The sequence below is a fragment of the Mus pahari genome, chromosome 23 (genome assembly GCF_900095145.1).
Source record: "Mus pahari chromosome 23, PAHARI_EIJ_v1.1, whole genome shotgun sequence".
In the NCBI taxonomy this organism is placed as follows: Eukaryota; Metazoa; Chordata; class Mammalia; order Rodentia; family Muridae; genus Mus; species Mus pahari.
Genome location: NC_034612.1, coordinates 6,995,480 through 7,011,310, shown reverse-complemented (window position 1 = coordinate 7,011,310; position 15,831 = coordinate 6,995,480). Strand labels below are relative to the sequence as shown.

Genomic DNA, 15,831 nt, shown 5'->3' with positions numbered 1-15,831 from the left:
TATATTACAGGAGGCAGCTGCGTCAGGGAGCACAGTACCTTTCGATGTGTGGCACAGCCCCCACGGAGTGGCTCTGGTGCATGGTAGCAGCAGTCTCTACTCACTTCCACACTTAGGATGCGTCTGTGGACAGAGGGGAGGATACATCACTATAGGAGAACAGACCCGAACACGGGAGCCGACAGTTGTGATCCCAGTGACTCTGCAGGCTGGGGACTGGGGATGGCTGGAGCTCAGGAGTCCAAGGCCTGTCTGTGCAACCCAATGAGACTTTTATCTCTTGATAAAATCAAACCGACAACTAATGACGTAGTAGACATAAATATTCAGAAAAATAACATAAAGCATTTATTGCCAAGCATGGAAGGTAAAGATAAAAGAACCAACTTTCTTCCAGGGGCTTCCAGGATTCCCATGAGATGACCATGTCAGTGGACTCAGAACCTATAGCTATGCCATACAACTCAAAACGACCCACCGGCTGCTAAAAGACATGGCTCAGCAGTTAAGCGTGCCGGGCCCTTCCAGAAGGCTCCAGGATGGTCCCCAGCACCCATGCAGTGGCACAAAACTGTCTCATACTCCAGTTCCAGGGGGTACGGCGCCCTCTTCTGGCCTCCATGGGCACTGCACACACATGATGCACAGACATGTATGTAGGTGAACACCCGTACACATAAAATAAGAAGAAATAAATCTCAAAGAAAGAAAAACCATGACAATAAATAAATACATAAATAAACAACCCATAGAAGAGCATAACAAGAAACCCTACGCACGGTATGTGACATTAACCCGACAGCACATGGTAATCAATGTCGTCGACTCCCGCGGTCCTGAGATATACTGTTCCAACACGTCCCTTTCCAGGCTTGCCTGTAACCATCTCCCACATTTCCATGCTAACTATGAGTTTTATATTGTTAAAACACAACTCATGTGAGATGAATGTGGACACAGATTTAGAACCTTTTTTTTTTTTTCTTCTTAAATTCCCAACTCAGGGGCTGGAGAGATAGTTATCCCAGAGCATGCATTTAAAACAGAAAAAGGAAAGAAAGCAAAATAAACCTGGATGTGGTGGTAGGTTTTCAGTGCCAATGTTGTGGAGGCTGAGGCAGGTCGGATGTCTGTGGGTTGCTGGCCGGCTAGCTGAACTGGTGAGCCCTCAGTCAGCGAGGGACTGAAAACCAAGGTGGTTGGTACTGTGGAATGATAGCCACCGTTGTTCTGTGGCCTCCACACGCACCCGACCTACCACAAAGACTTGCACACAGCATTCAGAGTTCCTGTTAACGACTGGCTTTTTCCTTTCTCCATGTCCATACTTGCTTCTTCATGCTTGTCCTTTTGACATGTAGCTGACACCTGCATAGAATCTCATCTTCAAACTTGTCTATGCCATCGCCCCAAGCACTGTCCTCAGAGACTGCCTAGTGACTACTCAGGGTCAGGCTCGGAGGATGGTCCCCGACACTCACAACCAGCACTCCACTGCTGGAAACGGAGCTTGGTTCTGGGTGTCTGAACTCATGCCTTCATACTTGTGTGAGAAACGCTCTACCCCTTGAGCCATCTCCCAGCCTTGGAGTACGTTTTTTTTTTTTTTTTTTATTTTATTTTTGTTGACGTGGGGGGAGGGGTCCCACTGTGTAGCCCTAGCTGGCCTGGAACTCCCTATGTAGACCAGGCTGGCCTCACACTAACAGAGATCCACCTGTCTTTGCGTCCTGCGTGCTGAGATTAAAGTTGTGAACCACCAGGGTTGGCCCAGGGCCTTGCAGGAATTAAAATAAAGAACTAGAAGTAATGGCTCAACTTCCACCCGTTCTCCCCTCTCCAAGGATATCTTGTGCCTCCATTCACGAACCGCAGTTTCATGATTCCAGTTATTCCCTGACTCTGTTTTTGTTTGTTTGTTTGTTTGAGACAGGGTTTCTCTGTGTAGGGTTTCCTTTGGTGACCTGGAACTCTTTGTGTAGAACAGGCTGGCCTCAAACTCAGAGATCCTCCCTGCCTCTGCTTCTGGCTCCTGAGAGCTGCTGGGATTAAAGGCATGGACCACCACCGCCCAGCTATTTCTTCAGATTCTTTCTGTAGCTTGTTTTAGATTAGCTAGAGCCTACATGTATTTGGTACCAAATTTCAGTTAATCATTAAACCATCAGTAACTCCATGGCTACGATGCCCTCCTGCTAATCTAGTCTGATGACAGCGCCAGGAACTAAGATATTCCTAACAACACTGTGTGAGAGATAATGAATAAAACTAATGTGAGTGTGTGTACATGTGTGTGCACATGCACGCATGCGGAGGCCAGAGGTCGCTGTCGGGTGTCTCAATCATTTCACACCCATCCACTCACCCACCCACTCACCCATCCATCCATCCATCCATCCATCCATCCATCCATCCATCCATCCATCTCTGTCTGTCTGTCTGTCTGTCTGTCTGTCTGTCTGTCTGTCTGTTGAGACAGGGTTTCTCACTGACCCTGGGGCTCACAGATGGGGCATGGCTGGGTGGCCAGTGAGCTCCATGGATCCCCTGTCTTCCTCCCCATTACAATGGGGTTACAGTCACATACTACCACTCCTGGCCTTTTCTGTAGGGACACACAAGCCCTTTCCCGACTGAGCCATCTCCTCAGACCCAGCCTATAATTTTAACTCTGCTTCAGATCAACAGATAAACACTGCCCGGAGTGTCCAGCATGCCCACAGAGTAAGGTATATGTTTGAGTTCACTGCTTAGTTGAACTGTGTGTCCTCAAGCTATCGGTATTAAAAAGCTGCTTCCTTGAAATATAACTCCCATATCCAATCTGCTTACAGAAGGTTTTGGTGTTTTCCCAGGTGATGTGCAACCACCACAATGCCGTTCTTAGACTGCTTTCACGGCAAGGAGAAACCCACAGCCTTTGCCCTCTCACCCTCCACACTCGGCAAACACCAACTAGCTTTTGTCTCCTTCCATTTCCTGGTTCCTGAGAGTTCATGAGAACAACCTCATAGAACATGTGTCATACAATATGTGCTCTCTTGGGGCTGGTTTCTTTCATGTGGTATAGGCCAGCATGTAACATCAGTTGGTATCTCATGCCTGGGAAAATGCCACGTAACGTTCCATTGTGAGAGTATACCTCGGGGTGCCTGTCAGCAGCTCAGCTGACCAACATGTGAGGGCATGTCTATCTGCCAGCTGCTGTGAATAATGGCATTGCAGTCATCTCTGCCCACATTTCTGAGAGGATATACCTAGTGCTATATTAGCTGGGCTCTCTGGAGTATATATCTGGGGCTAGACTAGTTGCGCTCTCTGGTCTTGGTAAACAGCTAAGGATCCATGAAACTCTATACCAGTCTCCTCTTGTCCAGCTCAGAACCAGACATGAAAATCTAGACCCACCCTCCTCTCCAAACTGGGACTATTTTTCCCTAGGTGGATTTTATTCTGAGCATTTGCTGAAGTGACACGCATAAAACTGTCTTCCCATCTCAGCCTCTGTGAGTGTAAATGTCACACGGACAGCAATGGCTGAGAATTGTGCCAAGAATGTTGCCTTTCGGGCCGTGAGAGCTTGGGTCAACCGAACCATTCATCCAGCTTAGAGCAACAGCAACTGAAATTACACCATTTACTCTTGTTCCTCAGAGATGGAGCCTTCCAACAATGGGAAGAGAGTCACAGACTTGTTCACAGACCTTGTGGAGAAAGAAGAAACAGAAATGGAGACAAGATGCACAGAGTCTCTGTGACCCCCAGATATGGAGACTAGACACAATCTCCATGAGGCTCTCTATTGCTTTGCCATGTTTTAATCACACCAATTCCCAGACAAACCAGGAGACAGCAAAGCCCAAACCCCACAGAACTTCAGCATCAAGGAAGGAAGAGTCAGAAGGGTTCGTGTTGGAAAAGTACCCACCTTCCTTCTTCTCTTCCTCTCCCAGCCCTCTCCTTCTCTCCCGAGTCTCGGGAACTTAATTGTCACCTCAAGCCCACAGAGAGGTATTTCCTCCAAACTAGACTCCAGAATTCCTCACTTCTTAGCCCAGAACCACATGCCCAGGTCAAACTTCCATGCAACCCAAGTTGCTATGTTTTGGAGGGCTATTAGTGTCCCGTGAGATTGGGTCCTGTGTAACGTGGTCTCCTGAGGATCTCCTAACACCTGGTATATACTTGTATTCGGTACTTCGACCCACACAGTGGAGAAATTGGGGGGCACCTTTGAGGAAAGAATACAGGGCCAGAGAGGTGACTCAGTGGTTAAGTGGTTAAGGGACGCCACTCGCAGAGGACCTGGGTCTGGCTTTTAGCACCCACATTAGGTGCTTCACAACTGCCTCTAACTCTAGCTCCAGGGGATCGTAAGCTTTTCCCATATACATATTCACATGCAGTTGTACATGTATGAATAATTTTAAATGAACATTTAAAAAAGAATATAAAATTCTCACACAACTATATGCCTACAGGGTTTGGAAGTTCAAACTGGAGTCAGGGCTCTGTGAAAGTTGGAACTAGTGCAGGGTGGGTTGTGGCGCCTCATGCCTGCCACTCAGCCTACACGTGGACGTGACTCTGACAGGAGTCATCTGCTACGAAAGCTGGCTAGCTGCTGTGCCTGCCAGCCACCACTAACCGTTACTCTGAGGTAAGAAAACGGCTTTTTATGGCCCTTACATTTTGACAATGAAACTAGACAACAGTTAACTTTTTACACTACCAAGATCAAATAGCCCAGGGCGCTTGTGTGTCTCAGCGTTTGAGAGCCGGGGAGGGACACGGCAGTCACCTGAGCGCCACCTCACAAGTGTGGCATGAGTGTCTGAGTTTATTGATTTATCATAATAAAGATAACCGTTAGCCTACTCCTGAGTGAACTGACGTTAAATTAGATGACAAAGACTCTTCGTCCCTTCTTAAGACTAAGATCTATGTCTCTGTCCTAAAAGAAGAAAAAAAAAAACCCAAAACTATTGTTTGTTCTGTTTGATTGGGTTGGTAGGCAGAGGGCAGAAACCAGGCTCCTTTGAGCTTTTAACTTTACATGTTTTGTGTGTATGGACGTTTTGCCTGTGTTTGTCTGTGTATCATGTGTGTGTGGTTACTGTCGGCAGAGGACAGTAGAAGATCCGATTCCCAGAAGCTGAAGTCACAGATGGTTTTGAACTGCAATGTAGGTGCTGGGAATCAAGCCCGGGAACTCTGGAAGGGCAGCGATTGTTCTAACCATTCAGCCACCCCTCCACCCTGGGTCCCTTCACTTGGGTATTGAGCAACTGTGTACTGTCTGCTATTTTTATTTTACTTTTTTTTTTTTTTTTTTGGTTTTTCGAGACAGGGTTTTTCTGTATAACCCTGACTGTCCTGGAACTTACTCTGTAGACCAGGCTGGCCTCGAACTCAGAAATCCGCCTGCCTCTGCCTTCCAAGTGCTGGGATTAAAGGCGTGTGCCACCATAGCCCGGCTCTGTCTGCTATTTCGACAGGATGAGCTCAATGCTACTTGAGCTTAGAAAATAAACGCTACTCTCTGTGGGTTTTAAATCAAGACCCGGGGGCTGGGGAGACAGGTCAGAGGTTAAGAGCACAGGCTGCTCTTGAATAGGACCTAGGTTTGCTTTTCAGTACCCACATCAAGAGGCTCACAACATCTAACTCCAGCTCTCTGGGATTTGATGCCCTCTTCTGGCCTCTCTGGGCACTGCACTCATGGGATGCACAGACAGATACACATACACATAAATGAAATTAAAAATATTTAAGACCAGTGCAAAAATGGTGCTCATCTGGCCTTATAAATTCCAAACTGGTCTAATAGATTGAACCAAACTGTGTGATGTAATGATATATAACTATCTAGCTATCAAATACATGATATGAACCAAACACATAATATAAATGCTTTAAACAATTGCAAAATATAATAATAATACATCCTGTGTTCCTCAGACTTGATTAACATTCATATATATATATATATATATATATATATATATATGTGTGTGTGTGTGTGTGTGTGTGTGTGTGTGTAAAATCAACAATTTTTACAGAATCCTAATTCTTTTCAAAGCTTGTTTTTGGTTTGCTTAATTTATCATGCATATTCATTCACTCAGTAAGCATACTGTCACCTGTGTGTCCAGCACTGAGCGAGGCTTTAGACTGTACCCTGAGACAGTCTATAATCTAGTACACAGTACCGTAAACAGTGTGTACAGGTGTGTGTGTTGGGGGGGGGCAGCTTGCATGTAGGGGCAGAGCAGGATGTCAGGTAGCTTCTGTCACCCTCTGCATTAGGGTCCCTCACTGGCCAGCAAACTCTCGGGCTCCTCCTGTCTCCGACACACAAAGTTTCAACCAGCGTTTTACGTGGGTGGTGGGGATTTGAACATGGGTCCACGTGCCTGCAGAGCAAGCGCTCCCATCCACTGAGCTGTCTTCCCAGCTCTGGTGCCTGACCTCTTGACCTGTGGGCTATGCTGCCAGGATGGGACTATGCAATTGGATGTGGAGGTCATAGAAAAGTCTGTCAACAGTAAAGGGGGGGGGGGGAGTTTCTGTGCATTCAATGACCAGAGATGAATTTAAACCCAAAGGCTTACGCTGACAGTGTCTCCGGTAGCCCTCAGTGCAGGGTGTGATGCCATGCAGCTGGGCTACTGAACACAGACATGTGCACTGTGAACTGTGCCTGCTGTTGCACCAAGAAGGGTGATGGACACTCCCGGAAAGACCTGGGCCCACTCAAGATTGACACATGTCACAAACTGCAGTGTCTTCATGAGCACACTAAGTTTTCTATTCTTAGAGAAGCATTGCTGCTGAAACGCATAGAACACAGACATCTTAACATGCTCCCACCCTCGTGCCTGTAGTATGAAACTAAAAACTCCAGGACATGTTCAAGGTACCGTGTTGGAGCATAGGCTGTCTCGGGCTACAGAGACCCTAAAGTCTCGCTCAGTGCTGGACACACAGGGGACATTCAGTAGGCTTGCTGAGTGAATGAATCAATGTGTGATAAATTAAGCCAATAACCAAAAAAAGGGGGAAAAGGCTTTAAAAAGAATACCTGAATTGTCCAACAGATTAAATAGACAAGTCTCAAAAGTAGCCATGCAGATGCGCAGACCGCACATTTGAAACTACCCAGCACAGGGGGAGCCATGGGGGAAATGCAAATCAACACCCGGAGATGTCACTTCACTCTGGTAAGACTGGCTATTATCAAAGAGACAAAGATGACAAGAGCTGGCAGGGATCTGTAAGAAAGAGAGCCTTCCTGGCACAATGTGGGTGGGAATGCACATAAGTACAACCATTATGTCGAGAGGTAGGAAGGCTCCTGGACAATTCTATCCCTGTTTGTTGGAGCTCTGTTCACAGGTAGCAGAGAAAGGAGCTAAGTGCCTGGCCCCACGAATGCTCGGGCAGACGCCGCTTATACACACAGGACTATGTTCAGCCATTTGAAAGCATGAGATCTATCACTGGCCATGAGGGGATGGAGCCGGACGTCACCCGGATGCCACTGTAGTGAGTTAAATAAGCCAGGCAGAGAATATAAAGGGTCATGTGATGTCACCATGGTGGTCAGGACAAGAACGTTCCCCTACAGGTTTATGTATTTGAGTGCTCAGTCTTGAGTTCCTGGAACTGTTTGGGAAGGACCAGGGGGTGTGGCCTTGATAAAGGAGGTGTGTTCCTGGGGGGAGGCATTGAGGTTTTATGCCATCTCCGGTGTGTGTCTGTCTCTCTGCTTTGTAATGATTATGGATCAAGATGTGATCCGTACTTGCCTGACTGTCCGTATGTCACCTTTGCATCCAGACCCAGTTAAAATGTTTTTTGTTTTTGTTTTTTGAGACAGGGTTTCACTGTGTAGCCCTGGCTATCCTGGAACTCACTTTGTAGACCAGGCTGGCCTCGAACTCAGAAATTCACCTGCCTCTGCCTCCCAAGTGCTGGGATTAAAGGCGTGTGCCACCACGCCCGGCTAGTTAAAATGTTTATTGTAAGATTAGTTTGAAATAGCAGGAGATGGGAGCAGGGAGGGCAGGCAGCTCCATGAACCTGGAGTACATTTGTAAACATATATAGTATACATATACAGTATATTATATAAGCACATAAATAATGTGCATGTTTACATATGTAAGTCCATATTTTAAATATACATTTTTATGCCTTGATATACAATTCCAGGATACACAAAAGAAAGAAAATGCATGATATTTGTCTTTCTGCACTTAACTTTTCCTAACATGCTGATTTCCAGTCGCTCCAATTTCCAGCAAATAGCATCATTTCACTTGTCTCTGTGGCCAGATACGCATTAAGAATCCATCTCACCCCAGGCAGAATGGCAGGTGTTAGGGAAGGAGACAGCAAGGAGTGCTGGGAGGCTGTGGGAAGCAGGGGGCGGTGTGCATCGGTACAACCACCATGGAAATGGTAAGAGAAGAACCACCGTGTGACCCAGCTGACCACCATGGGCAGAGCCCTGAGAGACTGAGTCAGCAGGACACAGAAGCATCACTACGTGTCACCGCCAACTAGAGCTGGTTCACACAACCAGCCTCAGTGTCCAGCACCGAAGAATAAAGAACACCGATCCGATCCAAATCCCAGCACTGGACAGATGAAGCAGCAGTCAGGGGCTCTTCCTGCTCTTGGACAGGCCCAGGGTTCGGTTCCCAACAACCCATGGCCCATGTGGGTCACAATCACCTGTAACTCCAGCTCCACAGCGATCTGGTGCCCTCTTCTGGACTCGAGGGGACACTGTGCTCACAGACACACACACACACACATACACACACATAAACTTTTTTAAAAAAAATCTCTAAAAATATACCACAATAATTCAAAGAATCAGGAACAAATATTCTTTGAAGCAGAGGGAAATGTTTATAATATACTTGTCCTTGCGCAGTAACTGGAGGGGAGGAATGACCCACAAATGAGATTAGAGTACACCTGAAGATTAACTACAAAGTCTTGACCTAAATGTGTCTGCAAGTGCTATTTCAGCGTATTTGAGCGTCAGCGGTTCTGAATGAGTGTTGAGTGGATGAGCGAGTCCCTCCAGCCAGCAGTGGGTACTGCTGCCATGGTCTCTGGCTATATAAAGCAGGTTCCTTTTATCTGTGGCTGGTTTCCTTAAAAGTTGTTAATGCTGTGAACTTAGCCTGGGATAGACTGATAGAGTGTGTGCCTAGCATGTGTCAGGCCCTAAGCTCTGAAAATCAAGCCAAACCGTGACAAAACCCCAAACAATGGCAACCGCACCACACTGTCAACTCTCCATACACTATTTTTTCTTTCTTCCTTTGGTCTCATGTAGCACAAGCGGGACTTGAATTCCCTATGTAGTAAGGATGAGCTTGAAATTCTGACCCTCCAGCCTCCCTCCCCCCCCCCCGAGGGCTGGGATCTACAGGCTAATATGGAAGGTGACTATAGCCTAGAGACCCTCACCCACCTCTCTGAGACACCAAGAAGTCTGCTGCACAAATGGAGAATGGTGGGCTTGGCCTGGCTGGCTAGGGGCTGCTCATAACCGTCCTGGGTCATGTAGGTGTCTGCTTTTGGCCCCCGAGGAAGGGTATAGTGAGTGTTATGTGTAGTACATATTGTACACGTGTCATGTGGTCTCCAGCATGAACCTCCCTTGCTGCAGGCCAGGAGAAACCCACACAAACACACATGTCCACACCCCCCCGCCCCCAAATAATCACACCAGCACTTAACAGAAGGGCCCAGAGAGCCTGTGTAGCTGCAAGTGTAAGAAGAGCGCACCAGAGCCCCAGTGTTGGGGAAGCTGAGGTCCCTGGGCTTCTCTGGTCAGTTAGCTAATCTGAATCGCCGAGCTCCACATTCAGTGAGAGACGGTTTCAAAAAATAAGGCAGAAGCTGGGCGTGGTGGCGCATGTCTTTAGTCCCAGCACTCGGGAGGCAGAGGCAGGCGGATTTCTGAGTTCGAGGCCAGCCTGGTCTCCAGAGTGAGTTCCAGGACAGCCAGGGTTACACAGAGAAACCTTGTCTTGAAACAAAACAAAACAAAACAAAGCAAAACAAAACAAAACAGGAGAGGGGTAGGGAGAAGGAGAGGAAGTGGAAGAGACAGTAAAAGGAGTTTGAATCCTCAGGGCTCATATATAAAAGCTGGGTGGCCATGTCCGTTTATCTGTAACTCCAGCCTAGGAAGGCAGAGACAGACGATCCCCAGAGCATGTTGGCTAAGGGAACGAACCACATCGGTGAGCTCTGAATTTGATTGAGAGACCCTGCCTCATAGAATAAAATGGAAGGAGGACTGATGGCGATTGCTGTCGTCAACCCCAGGTCTCCACGTTCTCAAGCACGCATGCTCATGCCCCAAACACACGTACCCTTGACGTGCACATATGTAGACATGCAAAAAAGGTACAAGAAACATAAAATAAAAAAAAAAGAGAGAGAAAGATGAAGCAGAAAGGATGATTACACCATAAAGGTTCAACGAATAAGCTGGATCCTGGGGCTGGAGAGATGGTTCAGCAGTTAGGTGTGCGGACTGCTCTTCCACAGTGTGGGTGTGGTCCCTAGCACCCACAGGCGCATGGATAAATGTGCAGGTAAAACACCCATCCACATAAAATAAAATGATGATTTTTTTAAAAATAAAAGGATCCTTTTATTATGCAAAATGCCATAATCTTCCAAAGCCTTACAGGGCCAGCAGTTCATACAAACGTCTCTCAGTTTAACGCAGGGCGTGTCCACGGCCTCCGTACCCCATAAGTGCTATCTTGATTTTCAAATACGGTGGCCGTCTTTAAAAAGCAACAAAAAGATTTTATGCAGTTGGCCAAAGAGGGCACAAAATCAGTTTGAAAACACTTTTTCTGAGGTATTCAAGGTTTCTCAATGTTTTCTCAATTATTGACAGAGTCATATTTGGTTTGGCTGAAACTGAACTTATTTGGAAAGAACTTCAAGTTTTACCTCCAGGTGTAATGAGGGGAAAGGGTTCTGATGGATGTCCTGGCATGCTTTGGGAGCTGGGCTATCCCAGCATGCCTTGGGACCGATGGGGTATCCCAGCATGCCTTGGGACTGATGGAGTATCCCAGCATACCTTGGGAAGAGGGTCAAGCTTGTCTTGCCAAGCATTGGGAGGTGGTGGATAGTTTTGTAGTTCTTCCCAATCTGTCCCCTAACCTACAATTAAAGCCTCGTGAGTGTGTGAGCAGGGCTTGCTTACTAGGCTGGGGCTTCTGTGGGCAAGGTATGAATTGCTTTTGTGCTTGATCTAGAATGTCAGCCAGGAAGCCTTCATCAAAGGAAATCAAGGCGATCACTTGGCTGATTAGGAACCGGTAATGAATCCTCGAGAACTCAGAGATGTAGACGAGAGGGTCATCGGAACAAAGAGCGCACACTGGAGTCTGGGAGTGGGACCAAAGGCTCAGAGCTGGAAGGCACACAAGAGCAAATCCAGCCACTGTGCTTTTGGCACGGGGGGGGGGGGTTGAGGGTGAGGGGGGAGGCTCTTGCTGTCCCTGCCGCTGCCTGAGGGGTAACCTGCAGAAGTCTGAGCTGGGTATCGCGTGGGAAGAGAGAGAATTCTAAGACGGTCTATGCACCAGAGAACCCTCCTAGGGGATGATGCTCCGAGGTCTAAAACCACCTTAAGGGGCACTGTCAGCAAACAAGCTTTGCAAATAACCTTCCTATAGTGTGCTTAGGAATGCCTGCGCTCGTGTGTGTCCACACGGGCAGCCTTTAATATCCTGAAGGGTATTTCTCAAGTTTTCCCCTCCCGGAATTCCGCTGTTGAACTCTGTCCTTCAACAGCCCCCTGTGTCAGTGGCCTGGTGGGCACACGAGGCATCGGTTAAATATGGGAGCCTGCCTGAGTTACTGTGGAGCTCCATAAATTTGAGATGAGTACACAATACTAAAGGTGGCCACCAATGTCACCGTCACCACAGACGACATTAAAGCGGCAAGGGGGCTGGGTGGAAATGTCAAAGCAAACACACCCAGTGACAGCGTGAATCAGATGAGCACACGAGAAATGTAAACGAGAAACCCTATCATATAGTAGAGTTTGCCGTGGAGAAAATTTAATGATGAAGGTTTAGCTGGGAGTTTGTCAAAGTGGTAAGGGCCTTTCACTGAAGAAGCTAAACCCCTCCCCCAAAGCTTAAAACTCTCAAAGGGTGGTCCACGAATGGGGATTGAGCAAAATACATCTTTTTATGTAAATCTGTGGTTATTAACCTAGAAGGGACCAGAGAGAGCCACAGGTAAAGTTGCTTGCTCTAAGCCCGGTGACCTGAGTTGAATCCTCAGGACCCGTATGGTGGAAGGACAGAGCCATCTCCCTAGAGTTGTCCTCTGACCCCAACCCCCACGAGCTTGAAGCTCACGCCCGTGCATACACAGAAAATAAATAAATGTATTGTATATATATTTTTTTCGAGACTGGGTTTCTCTGTATAGTCCTGGCTGTCCTGGAACTCACTCTGTAGACCAGGCTGGCCTCGAACTCAGAAATCTGCCTGCCTCTGCCTCCCAAATGCTGGGATTAAAGGCGTGTACCACCACGCCCCACATTTTTTTTTTTTAAGCCATAAATAGTTGTCAGAATATTCAAAGTTGGAAGCAGGACAAAAAGACACGGTCACCTACGGCACTAGTTTCCATCTTGTCCCCTTTAACTTTTACTGAGTGGCATTATTTATAAATAAGTTTTGAAATGATTTTATGTCTAATTTGCTTACATATATGTGTGTGTGTGTGTGTGTGTGTGTCATGTGCATGTCTGGTGCCCATAGAGGCAAAAAGAGAGTGTTGGATCCCCTAGAAGTGAAGTGATGGACACGTGTGAGCATGAAATACCTTTAAAGACATTTTCATATGCTTTATTTTTTTTGCAAGTATCCATTATCACCCTCTGCCCCACCCTCTCCTAACTGTGTGAACCAAGTAAGGCTCAGTGCACTGGTCAGGGAAGGAGATCGGGTGGCGCTAGCCTCGCCCTACAGGCTGGCTACAGCCACTCTCTGCAGGGAGCAGCAGGAGACACAGTGAAGGTGTTGGCAAGGGGAAGAATTAGGTCAAGAGCCCCAGGTCGGGATGAATGACAGAGTGGCCCAGAAGATTCTGGCACCGGCACATCCCTCTGGCTGACTCTTGGCGGTAGCCTAGCATGCCAGGCGAGGTTGCTGGCTCAGTCACAAGCCTACCTGGGCTTGAATTTGGCTTCTGCCTCTGGCATGCAGCGAAGGTCAGGTAACTTAACCTTTAACCTCTCCCAGCCTATTTTCTCACCAGTACTACGCAGATACCCTTTAGAGGTTGTCGGGATTGCAAGAGCAATAGTTCAAGCAGAAGACTGTCACATGTCAAATTACGCTCTCCCCCGCCCCCATGAGTCTATTGGATTATTGATGACAAATGGTAGTGTTTGCTGCTTTCTGTTCAATGTCATGCTTATAGATAGTCTATACCTAAAAAACAGACAAACAACAACCACAACATCTGGGGCTGATGGTATTTGAGCTCACATTTACTCCCAGTGTTCAGGAGGTAGAGGCAGGAGGATCTCTATGAGTTCGAGGCCAGCCTGGTCTACATAGCAAGTTCCAGGACAGCCAGGGCTACACAGTGAGACCCTGTCTCAAAAACAAGCCATAGAAAAACCAAACCAAACTAACCAAGCAAAAAAACAAAACAAGAAAAAATTTTTTTCCTTGTTCCTTCTTTTCTTGTTTCCCTTTTCTTCTTCTCCTCCTCCTCCTCCTCCTCCTCCTCGCCAACTCCAATCCCCCTGCCCCTTTCTGGTCCCCTATGTAGCGTAGGCTAGCCTTGAGCTTGCACCAATCCTGTTCCTGGCACTGGAACTACAAGCATGTGCCATTACACACTGTTCAAACTATAGTTTTTCTAACGCTTCAACTTATCTCTCCCAGCACATGCCCTTCAGGCTGCAGCCTGGGCTTGAAGAAGATGGTATTTCTTTGCAGGAAGATGGCTTGCTGTGGTCTGAACGCTTGGGGCATGTCCCAGAGCAGAAGGAATGCCCTGGCAGACCCTGCCTGCTGGCAGCCTACCTGACACCAGGTCCACCCTGCATGGCGCTGACAGACATTTCCTGTCCCACCAGGCAGGGTGAGGCTTGAAAGCCATGGCAACCCATTAATTGCCCTTTTGGTGATGGAGCTAGGAAGAGACAAGAGTCTTGAGCAAATCCTTCTCTGCAAGGCTGGGGATGCAGGTTAATGGGTAGGATGCCTGCTCTGTATGCAGGGCACCCTGAGCTCCATCCTCAGCACCACACGCATAAAACCCAGCAAGAGGAGCACAGCAGGATCCACAGAACTCTTCCGGAGGAGGCGTAGGCAGGACTTAAGGTCATCATTCCCTATGCAGTGCATTTGACGCCAGCCTGGACTACGTAAGATCCTGTCTCAGAAACAAACCGACCCTGAAACAAATACACAACATCCATCAAACAAACAAACTCCCCTAACTCATTTGTAGGCAAACTTGGAAATGAGCCGTGGGGGTTATTTCTCCATAATGTAAGGTCATGGTGACGGGGTCTGCTATGTTTCCCAGGAGGGCTGCCTGGAACCCCTGGGGGTCAAGAGAATCTCTGCCAGTCTCCTAAGGACTGTAGGCATGTGCCAGTGTGCTGCAGCTTGTCCAGTTTTATTTACTCTGTGTGTGTGTGTGTGTGTGTGTGTGGTGTTTTGTCTGTATTTTGTCTGTGTGTGCATGTGTGTACGCACCACATGCACACAGTGCCCAAGAAGGTCAGACGAGGACACTGCATCCCCGGGACCTGGAAACAAGTCTAAGCTGCTTTGTGGGTGCTGGGGATGGAACCTGAGTCTTCTGTAAGAATAGTAGGCATTCTTAATTGCCGAGCCATCTCTCTGACCCAAGACTGGCAGAACACAGAGTTCAGTGTTCGTCATGTACAACTAACAAAAAGATTGCTAGATGGTGTTAGGAGAAGGGATGACCCAGTGAGAGTCCGGGTGTTCTAGAACAATTGCTAGGTATGCAGGTGGCTCTAGCAGGTACGCTGTTAATGAATTTAGTTTATTTTAGCTAATTTTTTTAATAGGGTCCCCTGGACTCCCTGCTGGCCTTGAACTTGCAATGTCACCAAGATGACTTAGAAGTACTGATCCCAGGAAATGCATCTGACACTGAGAAACTGAGAACTACTGGGCTGCAGGCTGCTCCACTGAGCACTTTGGAGACCTTCTATCCTGGCTGTACCACACTGAGGATCCGGTTCTTATCCCAACAGCTGCTCAAAACCCTACCTCTTTTCTCCTTAGAATACCAGCATGGAATTTGTTTGCAGGAGTGTTTGGGGGATCTAACCACTTGCAACTGTTTTAATCTCCTTATAAGAGGCAGGATCCACTCCGATCACAGCCACTATGGCCAGAGCATTGCTTAGACACATTTCGGCAGAATACAAAGCCCCGCTTGGAGCCTAGCATGGCAGGAAAACCCAGGTGGCAGAAACCTGAAGCTGCAGGTCATAGTCCAGAGCAGAGAGGGCCAATCTCTCTCTCCTCCCAGCCCAGGGCCACCCACACTCGGGGTGTGTCTTTCCCACCTCTGTTAACTCAATTAAGAACTCTACCCCTGGGCTGGAGAGATCGCTCTGCGGTTAGGAACACTGCTCTTTCAGATGGTCCTGAGTTCAATTCCCAGCAACCACATGGTGGCTCACAACCATCTGTAAAGGAATCCGATGCCCTCTTCTGGTGTGTCTGAAGACAGCGACAGTGTACTCATATA

General features: G+C 47.6%; 1 protein-coding gene across 3 annotated transcripts in view; it reads right to left on the bottom strand.

Annotated features, from left to right (window-relative positions):
* The window catches only part of Taok3 (TAO kinase 3), a 147,030-nt gene that overhangs the window by 86,468 nt on the left and 44,731 nt on the right, over positions 1-15,831 (bottom strand). For 2 of the 3 annotated variants that reach the window (XM_029533599.1, XM_021187253.2), the window contains exon 2: positions 39-123. The exons of the other annotated variant lie outside the window; for it this stretch is intronic. The gene's annotated coding sequence lies outside the window, so the exon portion shown is untranslated. The remainder of the gene's footprint in view (positions 1-38; positions 124-15,831) is intronic. 3 annotated transcript variants of the gene reach the window in all.